Here is a 19,198-nt window from a genome sequence, read left to right as displayed (position 1 = left end):
ATACAAAAAAGAAGGTAGTTCCACTCAAATTTCTTTTGACATATTTAGGGATTTTTGACGTTTCATAATGTTTCATGTTTTGCCAGAAGCGTTGCCATACCGTTACTGTTTGAAGCGAAATTGTGGTTTTTCGAGATGGAAATTTCCTTTAGGATGAAAACGCAATGGTCATCTGAGACAATAATAATATGCTTTAGCACGATTTATGTGCACATGCAATTTTATTGAAAAATAGTGGTTAATGACTCATATCTTTATGGCAGCTTGACCCCTAGACATAAAACAAATATACGAAAAATCCTGTTGTTCTAACATGGCCCTATTATCATGCCCCTACAGTGCATGTTGAGAAAAAGTGTACCTCCAAAGTCTGCACATCTATGTCAATGCTAAAAGGGCACAGAATGTGTATAGGCGGTGCTGCCCCAAGGTGATCCCTGGTACAACGGCAGAAACACTCTCATAACTAGTGGCTAACCTGCAGAGCTACAGGGTAATGTCCTCCCAAAAAATGGTTTAACAATTCCCTCCTAAAGCGCAACGCTTGAATTATACAATAAATAAAAAAATAAAAATTGTGGACTTTTAGCCAATTTATCAAGAAATCGCGGTGTCGGTTTATAACGACCTCCTTTGAGCAAGCAATTGGCAAACGTGTATGTTTTGCAAACGTGCGGACACTTAAGAAGGCTATATTCCCTTGCTTTGCATACTTCGATCCATGTTTCTTCCACCAAAACAATTTTCGGGAGCTCGAAAAGGTTATTAAAAACCTTCTTTTCTATGCTGATATTTCGTATTAAAATATTTCCAAGGCATGGGGCTCATTATTATTATTTTTTTTTTTTTAATAACTATGAAAGTAATTTAGTCGTATTCGTTAATATGAAATCCATCAAAATTAGAAAAATTTGTAACATTTTTCAATCTGGTAGCTTGTTTTTGGTGAAATTGTCATTGTCCACGCAAAAGTCAAGTGGTTAACGTCACACTAAATGGAACTACCTCCAGTTTTTGTATCCTGAAACAACGTACAATTTTGTTTTTTTTTTTTTTGCTGCTTCAGTTTTCTAGATATAACTAACACGAACTTATTGTTCTTAACAAATTCATCGAAAGAAAACAAACCCATTTCAGCTACTTATCGATTCGACATTTATAAACAAGTTTAATTTTTGTTGTATTTTTGGCAAAATTTTTGAACAAGTTCACTTAGAAAAATATTTAAAGCATATTATTCTTAAGAAAAGATTTCTTCAAATCCCCACTGTTCTTTAAGCTTCCTTTTTTTAAATAGTGCTGCTCATAAACATTTTTAAAACAAAAGCATCAAATATCAAATAATGCATTTACATTGGCATCAGGTAATATTGATTACCCCATTGTTAACGCACTCCCAAAGCAAGCATCAACTTTGCGTTTAACATCCAACATTCGTTTGCTCAAGTCTCGTGCGAAAATGTGCCATTGTCATAAAACAAAAAAATGTTTCACAGCGTTGTACATCGTGCAATTGTTTTCGTTGAAGTCACATGTTTTGTTAATTCATTGTTGCGTTGAAGTGTTGGTTTCTTGTTGTTTTTGTTAGAAAATATTGTTATTTAGGTATTTAGTAACGTCTTTTAATGATATCGTAAAAAAAAGCTAAAATATAGTGTAATTTTATTAATTAATTATTAGTTGATAGTTTTTAGTGTTTGAAATCGAAGTTTCTCATCGCCATGACTCATTGGGGCTTTTCATTGGAGTTCATTGGAGGCGGTTTTGTCATACAACATTAAGAAATGCCATCGGAGTTACTACACATTCACCTTACGCAAACATTACACCAATTGCATTATGCAGCTCATTCAGTGTGTGAATGGTCCCAAATTAGGACGATACAACTTAACCTATACCCTAAAATCGTAAAGGTTCATATACCATGCTTTGCACGTACTTCTGTTGATCAGAATATCGTTATGATTTCATTCTGTGGACCTAAAAAATTCTTTGTTTTTCTGCTTGGATGTCGGATCCTTATCCGTTGGCTCGTCAATTAAATTATGGTAAATTATGTACAAATTTAGTCTATGCGAGATTTTTATTGATCAACCAATTCAGCATAAATCGTTCTCGAGATGGTCGGGCTTGTACCTTAATTGTGCTTGTTACCAGAACTTACCGGATCTATATCCGGCAAAGGACATCGATAACACTCCACAAAAACTTCGGGGAGTGTTTTTATCGCAACAACAACAACAACCTAACCTGACCGTCAAATTAAAAGCAGTCACAGAGCTTACTCTTTTCAACTTGAGGTGATGTTTGTGTAGCCTCACACAAAGGGCAAGTGAGAGTTCTACGTCTACCATAACCATGCCTGTGAGTTCAGAACTTAGATTCTTAAATTTTTCATTTGTTTCTCTTAAGGAATAGTTGATGTAAATCAGAGGTCGTCACCTAGTGAAATAACTAGTTGCGCTCACTTCTCACATATCATTATTCTTCTTCGTTTAAAGTAGCAACAGGGAAGGAAGCTATTGTTTATTTGCGCATTTCAAAAAACATATATTGCAAACAAATTGTCAATTGTTTAATGTTAGCAATATATTTTTCTAAACTCAAGCCACGTTGCTCGTTAATCAACGACTAAATCACTATAACTACTATGATTTTATCAATCTTGAGCTCTAATGTGACTCAAGTCGAGATATTTATTCGTGTTTTTCTATTTGTCCATAAAAAAGCATAGGTCAGACAACAGTGCCTCCAGTATATCGCTTTAGGTTTCATATATGCCTTCCCATCGCTCTCTAAAAAGAATCAGGATAGTTATTTTCTCGTTCGATATTCAGAACAATGACACAGTTATTCAAAAACGGTATAAGCACATCAGGAGTCAAGGCTAAGACTGGAGCAGAACTGCTTTTCCGTAAATGCTTGTCCTTTTATGGATGTATCGTCGAAATTTGACTGATGTTTGACTCTTGTCTCTCACTAAGCGAAAGGCGGATAAGCGGTAAAAGGAATGGGTGAAAATCAGTATACCTTAATAAAACCCTGTTCACTCCTCGATGTCAAGCCATGTACGTCCATAAGAGTTCGACGCGAGAGAGTGAATATTTGCTTTTTTCGTGATATTATTCCAGAGTGTGTAAATTTTTGATAAGGCTGTGTAGCTCGCCTGTTTCGCTATGAGTGATGTTTTTTATATTTCTAACGTTCTGTAATGAAATTTTAGTGAAGTTCTCTAGCGATGTTTTCGATTCATGAAAGAAAAAAGAGCATCATTAGAATATTATTGAAGAGTAAAATATTTCTAGAATTTTAGAGACTTTGGACCTTAGGGACAGTCGAAATTATGTTATATATAAAGGTGTAAGTAGTTCCTTAGTCCTAATTTGACATCATTCTGTCTCAAAATATATTTCGCATTATCCTACACATCACTTTCTCCCAGTGAGATAATATGTATGTATAATACACAACTCGAATAAGTCGAATCAATTCACCACAAACATTCATCATATTAAATGTGTAACTTTGTGTATAGCACTTACCCCCCTTTCTAAAGTATATCCATTTGTTCATGACTTGTTGTTGTTGAGTTCTTTTTGAATTCGTTATTATTATTTGTATTATAAATAGTAGATAGTATGTTTAGTGTAGTATTTTTAAATAATATTTTTATTTTCTTTATAATTTGAAAAACCTAAAATTCTAAAATTGCATCGTAAACGAAAAATTCGTAAACCAAAACTTGTAATATAAAACAAATGTTTAAAAATGTTAACACATGTATATTGAACGAAACGTAAATTGAAAACCAAACGGCACACATAAATCAATTGACGTCGACAGTTGTTCGTGTACAAAAATTAAAACCGAATTTACCGAAATTAATTTTACCTGGTTTTAAGGAATTGATACGACCATTAAAGTCATTGTCCACGCAACCGCGCATCGAATTCGATCTGGAAGAGTATGACGACGAAGCTGACAATTTGATGCGTGGCGTTGATTTCGATCCTGAAATTGATCCAGATAATATGGTTGTACCGGGTAGTCGTGCTGTAACTCCTAACTCGGAGCTACCATCACCATCGCCGGCGTTTGATCAAAGCGCTGCCAACAGACAGTTATAAAAAACATTTATGTGAGTTCGATGTTCATAATGCAGTTATGACTAAACAAACAGACTTAAATTTTGTTAAGAAATGTTTAAAGACCGACAATTGTTTAATATGTAATATGGAATTTGATTTAATACAAGAATATAGAAAAAGTACAATACAAAGTTTAATTATTTATTATAACAAAATTAAGTACGTTTGTCGTGATGGCCGTTCATCTACCAACTGCCCAGCTGCTCTTCGGCTCACTTCTTAGCTTGCGTCGTGATTTCGCTCTCTCTCATCTTTTTATTCTCCAGGCTTGCCATCTGACTTTGACAGCTCGGCCTTTCCTGATCGATCGTATCTCCGGACGAATCTTCGCTGTCGTACCCATCGATATTATTGCAATTGTTGTGGTGATCGGATTTTTCAATCTCCAAGTCGTCGTCTACTAAACTTTGAGTACACCATGGTTTCATGTTTTCATTTGTGAATACGCCTATATAGGGTTTTCGTCGAGTTAAATTATCTGGGAGATCTTCTACTACGTAGCGGTTGTTAGGTAAAACTTTGGTTACCAAATACGGTCCTTTGTACGACGGATCAAGCTTGTGCGAGGTACCAGTGGGTTGAGGTACATAGCTAACCATGATCAAATCTCCTTCGTTGTATGGTTTTGGCGTTTTGTGGTTCGCATCAAACCGTTGCTTCCATTTGGCCCTTTCAGAATTAATTCGTTCAGCCACTGATTCCATTCGGAAGTCGTCGTGGCGACTTGTATCATCACGTTCATCTTGCACGGCCTGAATCAATCGATTTGTGGTGACGTCACGAAGTTTATATGTAAAAATGAGGCTATTTGGACTCTGCTTGGTCGTTGCATTACTTTGAGAGTTGATGCACCACTGAAGTTGTGGCAGTGCTTCGTCCCAATCCTTGTCGGATTTAGTGCTGCATTTAAGCGATGCCAAAATAGTTTTATTAACACGTTCTGCCTGACCGTTGGCACGAGGTGTGCGTACTGCTACTTTTGTATGACGGATGTCGTATCGTTCGATAAAGTTTTGAAACTCTTTGGAAGTAAATGCCGTTCCTCTGTCCGAAACAATTTGCCTGGGACATCCGTAAACCGTCATAAAATCACGTAATGCCTTTAATACTGGAGTTGTTTTCGTATTCCGTAATGGTCGTATAACTACATATTTCGTGAAAGAACAAACAATTACAAGAATGTACAAATTACCGTGTTTACTGCGTACGAATGGTCCTAAATGATATATATGTACGCAACGGAATGGTATTGGGACAACATCGCTAATATGTAGCTGGGCTTCTTTTTTACCCCCTGTGACTTTATTGATACAACATTCTGTACATGATGCTATGTAAGATTTCACATATTGACGCATACGAGCAAACCAAAAGTCTTTGGATAACCGTTCACAAGTCTTTTCCAAACCGACGTGACCTGCTTCGTCATGGCACGCTCTTGTTAATCGCCATTTCACGCCCTTCGGAACTACCAGTAGTTTATTTCCATTGACTTTACGATATAGACGTTGACCTTGTAGTACGTAGTCATCCTTCAGTTGACGTGCGTTAAATGTTTCCTTACCGTTAAGAACATCGACGATCTCTTTGAGGGTTTCATCCTGTCTCTGCATTGCCGACACCCAATCGTTGTCGATATTGACCAATTGGTATACTGATTCCGCTATCGTTATTGGTTCCGTTGGTGGAAGAGTTGGACTTCGGCTTAAGCCGTCAGCCAGTGTATTCTTTGCACCTGCCCGATGGATACATTGAAAATCAAACTCCTGTAGTTTGAGCCACCATCTAGCCACTCTGGGTAACAATGGGGTAGTTGCTTTTGTCACGGCTATAGCATTACAGTCCGTGATTACGTAAAATTTCTGTCCAATTAAATACATTCTGTATCGTTGCAAAGTTTCAACTATTGTCAGAACCTCTAGCTCATGGCTGGCATAGTTTCGTTCAGCTTCGTTACATTGTCTACTAAAATAAAATACAGGTTTCCATTCAGTGCCGTTGTCGTTTTGTAGTAATACTCCGGATAGTCCTATGGAACTCGCATCCGTATGCACCTCATGTGGCTTAGTTGCATCGTATATTGTTAGTACAGGCTTCGTGATTATCATCGTTTTTAGTTTTTCAAAAGCGTCGCTTTGTTCCTGATTCCAAACAAACTCTGCATTCTTTTTAAGCAACATCGTTAATGGACGAGCCAATATACAATAATTTTTAACAAATTTTCTGAAATAACCTGTCACTCCTAAAAACTGTCGCACCTCTTTGGTTGAAGATGGTTTTGAATATTCTTCGATGACCTTTGTCTTATTTTCGCCGGGGCGTATTCCCTCACTGTTGATATCGTGACCAAGAAACTGAACCTGTTTGGCCATAAACCTACACTTAGATGGTCTAAGCGTGAGACCTGCTACTTCGATAGCTTCCAAAAACTCTTTAAGTACCGTGACACCTTCGTCGACTGTCTTCGTGGCTATAATGACATCATCAACATAGCTTACCACCTGTTCACGATGCTTAAGTGACTTGATTAAGTTTACAACTATTTCCTGAAAAACCATCGGCGCGTTGACTAAACCAAAAGGCATAACGTTATGCTCAAACAAACCCTCGTGAGTTAAAAATGCTGTATACTTTTTTGATTCTTCGTTCATCGGTACCTGGTAATAACCGGACGTCATGTCTAATGTCGTATAATATTTATTACCCGAAAGACGTGAGAGTTGTTCCCCCACTATTGGCATTACGTAGTTTTTCCTTACCGTAACTTCGATAGTCGATACACATTCGATTTTCGCCATTGGATTTTTTTACTAGAAGTACTGAAGCTGCATGTGGTGAACTACTTGGACGTATAATATCGTTGTCCAACAGCTCTGACAAAATTCTCGATAGCTCTGGGCGTTGTGAAAAAGGAACTTGATATCGTTTACCAAGTATAGGACCTGATTTAGTTACCTCTATCGTCATTTGTGCGTTTTTGCATCTACCAATGCGGCTTATATCTTCCGCAAAACAATTTTGATTAGCAATTAAAAGATTACGTACCTTGTTTTTCTCTTCTTCAGATAAGTCGCTGAATATATTAAAATTATTTACCTTAGCTTCGTCTAGATGTAATACATCTCGGTCTATAACCATGTTATACCCATTATTTTGTAACACATCCCGACCCAATAAAATTTCGTAGGGCAGCAGTCTAAAGAGTTATTTCTTGTTGAACGTCATTAATATTTGCGACGACGTTGACTTGCTTTGTCACTTGCACCTTGGACCCGCCGAATCCCGTAAAGCATATGTTAGCCTCCAGTATCTCCATACCATCTGTAGCTGATTCGCGTATCAAGGAACAAACGCTTCCGGTGTCAATAAATGCTTCGAACTGTTTTCCATTTAACTCAACCGCTTTCATGACCGGAGGAGCTTCGTTGCTTTCATTGTGGTTACCAATCTTTGTGACTGTTGGTTTCTTGTTGCAGTTCTTGGCTTCGTGCCCTATTTTCGTACATACAGTACAACGTATCTTTCGTTGAGGTTGTGGACACTTGATTGCGATATGACCGTTCTCATTACAATTGAAGCACTTTATTTGCGTTGATTTCGAATTAGATTTCGTTTCTGACTTCAATGCTTACTGCGTTGGAACTGTGGATGTTGTTGAAATACTACTTGTCATCGTTAAGTTCTTGAGTGCAAGTAATAATTGACTACATGTACCAAAGCTCATTGCTGCTAGTGCTTTTGTTAATGCACCGTCGTTGAGACCACTAATTATATGTGTATTGATGGAAACATCATCCACCAAACCCTGTCTACCTATAGTTAGCATAGAATAATAATATTCTACATAGTCTTCACCATTTTTCCGCTTGCGTCTCATAAGCATTTTATGTGCCTCAGCTGCATTGTGTGTTGAAGGAAAATCGATTTTAAATGCGTTCACGAATTGCGACCATGACTGAAAAACAGGCTGTGCATCCAGCCAACGTTTGGCCATACCCTTCATTTTGTGCCGAACTGCAATCAACACCATTTCTTCTTTCCAACCGTGGCATTTTTGCAACTGCTCAATTCGAATTAAAAACTGCGTTGGTGATGCTGACGTTTTGAGTGGGTCGAATTCGGGCATCACCCCGATCATATCTTGAATAGTTACTCTTGGATACGATACTCTACGTAAATCATCAGCTGACGCCCAAGCTGGTTCATTTACAACTGACTCAGCATCGTCGTTATCGTTAAATACTGGTTCAGGTGCGCTGTTGTTTGGTACCTGTGGTGGATTTAAATTGAATGTCCTAAGTGCTGACGTTAACCCAGCCATTGCTTCCCTCAAGCTGTTGAGTTGTGTTCTTAAATCATTTGTTGACTCGACACTCTCGTCTTCAAGTTCTGCCGGATCTATTTCATCCACGCCTAAAATTTCTTGAAGCTTCGATACTTTGGCTGCCTTAATACCAGTCGTTGGCAAACCATTGGCCCGCAGCAGTGTATTCAACTGAATTACCCTTAGCTATTCAGTTTGATCATTGTGCATGTAAAATAAAATATTTTATTACTATAAAATACAATTCGTTTATATTTTATTTCACCCTCCTTGTAAATTTTAGCATTTGCCGTTCGCTAAATTTATACTACCCGTTCTTATTTCTTTCCCTTCCGCTGTATTTTACTTTGATTTTTCGTCGTTGTATATTCCTATTCGTATTAATTTGCTTTGCTACAAATTATGTTACCGATTTTCTATGCTGTATACACACTAATACCTATGGCTGTGTGTGTTTCGCTCTTCAAATGCGTACGTTGGTTCTTTTCAGCAGTGACAATGAGTTAAAGTCGATTCGCTTCGTAGCTGCGCAGTCGAAAATGTATGCGCAGTGAAGTTAGCGCCTCTGTTGGTTTGCGACGTCAACTGCTCTGTCGTTTATCTGCTGGTCGTTGTTTGTGAACTTAAGCGTAAAAGTTCTACAAAATTTAACGTTTTTCGTATTTGCAATTCGTTGCAAAATTGGTGTATTAAATAATTTTCGTTATACAACGTTGACGATACGTTGTTGCGTTTTATTGCAGTACTAATACCTGACTGCGTCGTTGAGACTTCTCTGTCCAAAAGCTGCTGCCGTTTAGCAACCACTTGCAATTTGCGCTGCTTTTCACGTTGAAAGTTCTCGAAGAATTTTTTTTTGTACGTATGTATATTTGTACAACGTTTCGTTTTGTTGTAGGCGTTTGGATATACAATCCCGCTGTCTGAGTTGTTAAGAAATGTTTAAAGACCGACAATTGTTTAATATGTAATATGGAATTTGATTTAATACAAGAATATAGAAAAAATACAATACAAAGTTTAATTATTTATTATAACAAAATTAAGTACGTTTGTCGTGATGGCCGTTCATCTACCAACTGCCTAGCTGCTCTTCGGCTCACTTCTTAGCTGTCGTCGTGATTTCGCTCTCTCTCATCTTTTTATTCTCCAGGCTTGCCATCTGACTTTGACAATTTATTTGTGAAATACATGCCAGACGTTTACACAACACACGAACAAATTCAATTTCAAACACAGGCTTTGCTTTGTTGTAAAATATTACAGTTTTATGTACTCATCATGTTGCATATTCATGTCTACATCATACAGACATATGTACATACTTATATGGAATTTGTTGTGCTGTTTGATGCAATTGATTGAAATGTAAACTAACTTATATTACCCCTAGTCTGTTTTTAATATTTTGCCCAGGAATATTGCGTTGTTTATAACAAATTGAGTTAGTATATTCTTGTAAATAACCGCTATGATCATTTATTGTAAATTCGGCAAAATCTAGTACCCTGCAAAAATCGTTGGATCATGTGGTCCACTGGAGTACTTACATTTATACTCCACTGTAATGCGGCAATTGACCAACTCATGTTTCTACACGAACATATTGTAAGCCGATCATTGATCGTGTTTAACGATTGTAATCACTACACGATGTTTATTGGACTGTGTTGTCATGCGGGAAAAATTAAATAATTCATTACAAAATTAATATTAATAATCAAATAAAACTGTTAGAAGTTTGATAACTAATAAAAACAGTTATTTTAAATTTGGGTTTTTTACACTCGGACCTTATATATTTAGTACTAAATTCATATGCTTTAAATCGGCGCGTCTCACCAGATACATTATTTTCAGTAAATCTCTAATAACGGCAAATCTGGCATGATGGAAGTGCGCAACTGGTTTTAGGTGTAGAGCATTTATGAAAGTGAAATTGAGTTAGAAGGAATATCATTGTGAAAATTTAAAGATTTAACTATTACATAATCAAAAGTATTAAATATTAGAAACTATTAAATAATAAAAAGAGGTATGGAGTTCAGTGCGCGTCAGAGAAGACGAGTTCTTCAACAAGAAATACAAAACTTTGTTCAAAGGTTGCAAAATGCAAATGCAACTGGGGAATTTGTAACAATTTATGAAGAAGAAAATGTTGAATCGATTGGCTTCGTTAATAATATAATGGCAGAAGAAATGTCCTTGAATCTAGAATTAGATGAAGCAGCAAACTCAAAAACAAAACTTATAAATGGTTTGGAGCAATGGCAGATGAGGAGTAGGACATCTCATGAAAACATGAGAGAGTTATTGATCATTTTAAGAATCAATGGCATAGATGTACCTCTTTCTCCAGCGACGCTTCTGGAAAAAAGTGCTTCAAGTGCGAATGTGGTCTCTGTGCAACTTGGCCAGTATGCACATTTCGGAATAAAGCAAAGTTTATTTTAGAAAATTTTGATGAAATTATTTGTGATGTTAATATTGACGGTTTGCCAATTTTCAAAAGTTCAAAAATTCAGCTTTGGCCGATACTATTTATAGTAATTAATACTGAAAACATAAAAGTATTTCCAGTAGGTATATATGTTGGAAAGCAAAAGCCAAGTGATGTGAATGAGTTTTTAAACCAATTTGTAGAAGAAATTTTAGATTTACAGCAAAATGGTTTCACAGTCAATGGCAAAGAAATGTTATTTAAGATACGGGCGGTAGTATGTGACGCTCCAGCAAAGTCGTTTGTTTGTGGAATCGCTCACCATTCTTCGGCGAATGGTTGTTCGAAATGTACAGAAGTTGCAAAAAAAATAAATAATGTTCTAACTTACAACACAGAAATATCGGAGGTCATAGGGGATGATGATTTTGCCAATAGAAAATTTAAAAATCATCATCAACCACGATTCTTAAACACTCAAACAACTTTTGAAAAAATTTATTTAAAAATGAATAGCCAAGTTCCATTAGATCCCATGCATGTTATTGACTTGGGTGTAACCAGGAAAATGCTTAGCAAACTTTTTAAAAATAAAGTAAATGAAAAAATTTCAATTTCGAGTAAGCTAAATATATCTAGGTCATTGATTACACTAAAAAAGTATTCCCAAAGAATTTAATAGATTACCTCGAGGTTTGGACGAACTTTCTAACTGGAAAGCTATAGAATTTCGACAATTTTTACTGTACACAGGTATTTTAGTTTTAAAGAATAATTTTGGTGATGACTTTTACTATACATTTCTGCTCCCACATTGTGCAATAAGTTTATTATCATGCCCAAAAATTTCGAAGTTGCAGCAAAATTATTAAAGCTTTTCATCCAAAACTTCGGGACAGTATTTGGACCACAAAGTGTTACTTACAATGTTCATTGTTTGCTTCACATATGTGCTTGTGTCAGACAGCAAGGCGTGTTATATAACTTTTCTGCATATGATTTCGAAAACCACTTACAAATGATTAAAAAAGATGTGCACAAGCCCACTAATATTTTACAACAGTTGTATTTAAAAAATGTTCATACAAATATGATAAAGGAACAAAAAGTGTTAGGGCTCAGAGAAAAAATGACATCATTTATAGCTACACATGCAATGACTATTACTTGAATTTGAAAGCCCCAAACAACCTTTGCCTTCTAATGTCCTATGCACCTTTTAAAATTATTGGTTTTAAACGTGATGAAAACAATGAAACTTTAGTAATAGGCCGCCGTTTCAAAAATATCCGGCCATTTTTCGAAGACCCTTTAGATTCAATATCGGCATTACGTATTTCCTCTGCCGATAATTTACTAGAAGAATTAGATGAAATATTTAACGCAAACAACTTTAGCTGCAATCTTCTCTCCTTCCTTATGAAAAGAAAGTTATTTTAATGCCAATTTTACACTGTACATGAAAATAATAGCAAAATAAAATATATACCCACACATAAAATACAAAATATAATAAGAATTAAAGAAGAGAATAGAATGGAGAACGAACCAGGAAAACTGAAAAGATTCAATGCTTGTGTAGGAAATGAACCACTAAATTGTGAGTATCCTCATTTCAATTTACTTCACATTAAACGTTGTGTTTTTCAGACCGTACAACGAAAGCGCCATGTAATTTGTGCATCCAACTCAAAGGTAGTCTACTTAAAATTTAACTAATGGATTAAAACTTCCAATAATACTTTTTTCTATTGTATATTGCAGACATGATCGAAAAACAGCACAAAGTAATTACCGAAAAGATGGCCGAACAAAAAAGTTTAAAAGAAAACTTGTCGAAATTGCAAGGTGAGTTTAGTACTAATGTTTCATATCACACCTTTATTAGTCAAAAGAAATATTTAAAAAAAAAGTAGAACTCTCTACTTTACATTAGAAGTACACAAAGGTTCTTTTTTCATACTGGTGTTTGTGGTTGATTGAAATTATTCTCTTCACGGTTTTTTTTAATTAAGAAAACTAAAGTTTCAAAAAATAAAAATTTGGATCTCTTTATGGTCAATTAAAGGTTCGATATAACTTAAAATATATAAAAATTGTTTTTTTATAATCAAGAATCTAATTTTTACTCAACGTACCCGATATTCCAAACATTCGCAAAACATATTTCTGGCCCGGTTGAAACGTCGATGGGAACTAATATCTCCTTATACATTTTTTCTGATACCTATATTTTACAAATCGTTTCAAAACTATCCTACATTTGTGAAACCGATTAAGGTAACGAAATAGAAACCACTTATATTAAATCATGTATGATTACATATTCACATTCATCATAACAAAGCCCTAGTGAGTGCAAATGAGCACATATGTTTACCCATAATATCATACCAGCATTTCTTAATTAATGGTTTATTGGTTTAGAAGTCAATAGCGGTCACAGAAATAGGCAAAAAGACATTCATAAATATCATTTCTTTGATTTTTTTCAGCAACCACAGAAAATCTGAACACAGTTATAGTAGAAATGATGGCCGATCAAAAGGTGCAGCTACAAGCGTTTAACAAGTCGCCAAAAAGAAACTAAAATTACCACAATCTTTCCACTAAAAACAGAAGAAGATATCCAAAAGATGGAAGCTGATCAAGCTAATGAGGAGAAATACGTAATTTTCAGTACTATTTATAAATTTTTTCACATTTTAAAAAGCGTTTTTCTGTTCACTATCTTCTTTTAGGTATCTGCTGTGGAATATTTGCTCGATGGGAGCACTACTAAAAATTTAGAACGGATATTTTCCCGTGAACTGTGCATGGCATACAACACAGATGAAAACTTCGGCAAAAAAAGTCTAAGGAGTAACAAAAATATACATCCTTCCATTGGATTTGGCTGGTCATCGAGCAGCGGCAACGTCAGCCCTGCGTCTAAAGGAGTTGTCGTGTTGGAACAACAAGACCACAGGACACTCAAGTATACTAAACAAATACAGTTTTCTCCCTCCTAACACGGATCGCTGTGCGACCACAACAGTTGCGGAAACCAACTTTAAGATAAACATACACAGCAGGGATGACTGGACGGAGTCGGATAAGTGCCTTGCTATGAGCAACAGCATTTCCATATACACGGACGGCTCCAAGCAAAACGGTAGAGTTGGAGGTGGAGTATACTCAAGGGACCTTGACCTCCAGCTCTCATTCAGACTACCCGACCACTGCAGTGTATTCCAGGCAGAAGTTGCAGCCATAATGGCAGCCGCAGCTAGGATAGGGACATACAATGTCGGCAAAGAAATTTTTATCTTCAGCGACAGCCAAGCTGCCATAAAATCTCTTGGCTCCCACTCGTTCAATTCTGAACTAGCACTAAACTGTCGCCGATCTCTTCAAGAGATGGCTCAACAGAACCGTGTACACCTCACATGGGTCCCTGGACATAGGGATATCTAGGGAAACTGCATTGCAGATGAACTCGCTAGGCAGGGTACAACCAAGCAGATTCTTCCTGGACAAGAACGCTTAGGTATGCCCCTATCCACATGCAAGCTAATGCTAAAAGAGCACATCTACCGTCAAGCCGACGAAAGATGGCTACAAACACCGGGTTGTCGAACATCGAAAGAAACCTGGCCTAAATGGGATCCTAAAAGATCCCGTCACGTGTACAACCTAAGAAAAGACACAATTTCCACACTTGTGGGGGCACTAACGGGTCATTGCCTCATAGGTAGGCATGCAGAAAGGTTAGGAGCGCCTTATCGTCGTTGCTGTAGGAGTTGTAAAGAGGATGAGGAGGAGGAAACGGTGGTTCACCTCATTTGCAACTGCCCAGCACTAAGCAGAGCACGGCAGCGCTTTCTGGGAGCTCCATTTCTTGATAACCTGAGTCAGGTTGTGGAGCATGACGTCAAGGACCTGGTAGCTTTCATCAGGTCCTCGAAATGGTTCGAAGAGGAAAGGTAACGGTGTTTTTCGTGGTATCACAACGGGCCTAGTACTACTGGCCTAAGTGTGCCCTCGGGCAGCCACCCCAACCTAACAAAAATATATTTAAAGTAGTTTTAGGTACGTATTGCAATTTCATATACTATTTACATTCGGTAAAAGTCTAGTTGAGAGGTCGACTGCTAATACGTTACCAAAAATATCGAGAGAGGTATCAAACGGCCGCGCTTATAAAAAATTACCCTGGGTTGATACCAAAACTATATCCGCACAAAACACTTATGTTCACAATTTCACATGTTCACAAGTTGGCGATTTTCATGTGGTTGTTGTTGTGTTGTACCCCCAAAAAAATTGTGCATCACCGTGGCGGTAGCCACGGTTATACCACACACCCGGACTTGGCATGGCGTAGCCCAGGGTTATTTTTTATAAGCGCGGCCGAAGGCCGCCAACGCAGAAAGGTGTTCTGCGCAAAAATACTATGGATCCCACCCCCGGTTTTGGAGGTACCCGCGGGTCTTTTTTCGGTTTTTCGTTAATATCTTTTGAACGAGTTAAAATTTTTCTTTTCCGCCTTCGGATTATTGTTCTCAAGATTAATACGCGTCTTTTGACACCTCTCTCGATATTTTTTGACGCGTATTAACAGTCGACCCCTCAACTAGACTATTACCAACAAGTAAGGAAGGTTAAGTTCGGGTGTAACCGAACATTACATACTCAGTTGAGAGCTATGGTGACAACATAAGGGAAAATAACCATGTAGGAAAATGAACCGAGGGAAACCCTGGAATGAGTTTGTATGACATGCGTATCAAATGAAAAGCATTAAAGAGTATTTTATGAGGGAGTGGGCCATAGTTCTATAGGTGGACGCCATTTAGGGATATAGCCATAAAGGTGGATCAGGGTTGACTCTAGAATGCGTTTGTACGATATGGGTATCAAATGAAAGGTGTTAATGAGTATTTTAAAAGGGAGTTATTTCCATAGGTGGACGCCGTTTCGAGATATCGCCATAAAGGTGGACCAGGGGTGGACGCCATTTAGGGATGTAGCCATAAAGGTGGATCAGGGTTGACTCTAGAATGCGTTTGTACGATATGGGTATCAAATGAAAGGTATTAATGAGGGTTTTAAAAGGGAGTGGTGGTTGTTGTATAGGTGGTCGCCTTTTCGAGATATCGCCATAAAGGTGGACCAAGGGTGACTCAAGAGTGCGTTTGTACGATATGGGTATCAAATGAAAGGTGTTAATGAGTATTTTAAAAGGGAGTAATCCTTAGTTCCATAGGTGGACGACGTTTCGAGATATCGCCATAAAGGTGGACCAGGGGTTACCCTAGAATTTTTTTGTACAATACGGGTATCAAAAGAAAGGTGTTAATGAGTATTTTAAAAGGGAGTAATCCTTAGTTCCATAGGTAGTCGCCTTTTCGAGATATCGCCATAAAGGTGGACCAAGGGTGACTCCAGAGTGCGTTTGTACGATATGGGTATCAAATGAAAGGTGTTAATGAGTATTTTAAAAGGGAGTAATCCTTAGTTCCATAGGTGGACGCCGTTTCGAGATATCGCCATAAAGGTGGACCAGGGGTTACCCTAGAATTTGTTTGTACAATATGGGTATCAAAAGAAAGGTGTTAATGGGTATTTTAAAAGGGAGTAATCCTTAGTTCCATAGGTGGACGCCGTTTCGAGATATCGCCATAAAGAGGGACCAGGGGTGACCCTAGAATTTGTTTGTACAATATGAACATCAAACGAAAGGTGTTAATGAGTATTTTAAAAGGGAGTGCGCCTTAGTTCTATAGGTGGACGCCGTTTCGAAATATCGCCACAACGATGAACCAGGGGTGACTCTAGAATGTGTTTGTACGATATGGGTATCAAATTAAAGGTATTAATGAGGGTTTTAAAAGGGAGTGGTGGTTGTTGTATAGGTGGTCGCATTTTCGAGATATCGCCATAAAGGTGGACCAGGGGTGACTCTAGAGTGCGTTTGTACGATATGGGTATCAAATGAAAGGTGTTAATGAGTATTTTAAAAGGGAGTAATCCTTAGTTCCATAGGTGGACGCCGTTTCGAGATATCGCCATAAAGGTGGACCAGGGGTTACCCTAGAATTTGTTTGTACAATATGGGTATCAAAAGAAAGGTGTTAATGAGTATTTTAAAAGGGAGTAATCCTTAGTTCCATAGGTGGTCGCCTTTTCGAGATATCGCCATAAAGGTGGACCAGGGGTGACGATATGGGTATCAAATGAAAGGTGTTAATGAGTATTTTTAAAAGGGAGTGGGCTTTCGTTCTATAGGTGTTCGCCTTTTCGAGATATCGCCATAAAGGTGGACCAGGGGTGACTTTAGAATATGTTTGTACGATATGAGTATCAAATGAAAGGTGTTAATGAGTATTTTAAAAGGGCGTGGGGCTTAGTTCTATAGGTGGACGCCTTTTCGAGATATCGCCATAAAGGTGGACAGGGGTGACTCTAGAATGAGTTTGTACGATATGGGTATCAAATTAAAGGCATTAATGAGAGTTTTAAAAGGGAGTGGTGGTAGTTGTATATGTGAAGGCGTTTTCCAGATATCGACCAAAATGTGGACCAGGGTGACCCAGAACATTATCTGTTGGATACCGCTAATTTATTTATATATGTAATACCTGCCAAGATTTTAAGGGTTTTTTATTTCGCCCTGCAGAACTTTTTCATTTTCTTCTACATATATTTCGCGTCAATAAAACAATCCAATTACCTTACCATGTTTCATCCCTTTTTTCGTATTTGGTATAGAATTATAGCATTTTTTTCATTTTTCTAATTTTCGATATCGAAAAAGTGGGCGTGGTCATAGTCGGATTTCGTTCATTTTTCATACCAAGATAAAGTGAGTTCAAGTAAGCACGTGAACTAAGTTCATTAAAGATATGTCGATTTTTGCTCAAGTTATCGTGTTAACGGCCATGCGGAAGGACAGACGGACGACTGTGTATAAAAACTGGGCTAGACATCAACCTATTCCGCCCATTTTCACAGAAAACATTTAACGTCATAAAATCTATGCCCGTACCAAATTTCAAAAGGATTGGTTAATTTTTGTTCGACTTATGGCGTTAAAAGTATCCTAGACAAATTAAATAAAAAAGGGCGGAGCCACGCCCATTTTGAAATTTTCTTTTATTTTTGTATTTTGTTGCACCACATCATTACTGGAGTTTAATGTTGACATAATTTACTTATATACTGTAAAGATATTAAATTTTTTGTTAAAATTTTACTTAAAAAAAAAAAAATTTTTAAATAGTGGGCGTGGTCCTTCTCCGATTTTGCTAATTTTTATTAAGCGTACATATAGTAATAGGAGTAACGTTCCTGCCAAATTTCATCATGATATCTTCAACGACTGCCAAATTACAGCTTGCAAAACTTCTAAATTACCTTCTTTTAAAAGTGGGTGGTGCCACGCCCATTGTCCAAAATTTTACTAATTTTCTATTCTGCGTTATAAGTTCAACTCATATACCAAGTTTCGTCGCTACCGCCACGGTGATGCACAATTTTTTTTGTGGGTACACAACATTACAAAAACCACATGAAAATCGCCAACTTCAAAGGCGGTAGCCACGGATATACACACAGCCGGACTTGGCATGGCGTAGCCCAGGGTAATTTTTATACTCAGTTGAGCAGAGCTCACAGAGTATATTAAGTTTGATTGGATAACGGTTGGTTGTACATATATAAAGGAATCGAGATAGATATAGACTTCCATATATCAAAATAATCAGGATCGAAAAAAAAATTTGATTGAGCCATGTCCGTCCGTCCGTCCGTTAACACGATAACTTGAGTAAATTTTGAGGTATCTTGATGAAATTTGGTATGTAGATTCCTGAGTACTCGTCTTAGATCGCTATTTAAAATGAACGATATCGGACTATAACCACGCCCACTTTTTCGATATCGAAAATTTCGAAAAACCGAAAAAGTGCGATAATGCATTACAAAAGACAGCTAAAGCGACGAAACTTGGTAGATGAGTTGAAATTATGACGCAGAATAGAAAATTAGTAAAATTTTGGACAACGGGCGTGGCACCGCCCACTTTTAAAAGAAGGTAATTTAGAAGTTCTGCAAGCTGTAATTTGGCAGTCGTTGAAGATATCATGATGAAATTTGGCAGGAACGTTACTCCTATTACTAAATGTACGCTTAATAAAAATTAGCAAAATCGGAGAAGGACCACGCCCACTTTTAAAAAAAAATTTTTTTGAAAGTCAAATTTTAGCAAAAAATTTAATATCTTTACAGTATATAAGTAAATTA

This window comes from Eurosta solidaginis, chromosome 1 (genome assembly GCF_040869045.1).
Source record: "Eurosta solidaginis isolate ZX-2024a chromosome 1, ASM4086904v1, whole genome shotgun sequence".
Classification (NCBI taxonomy): Eukaryota; Metazoa; Arthropoda; class Insecta; order Diptera; family Tephritidae; genus Eurosta; species Eurosta solidaginis.
Note: the sequence above shows the minus strand (reverse complement) of the source record.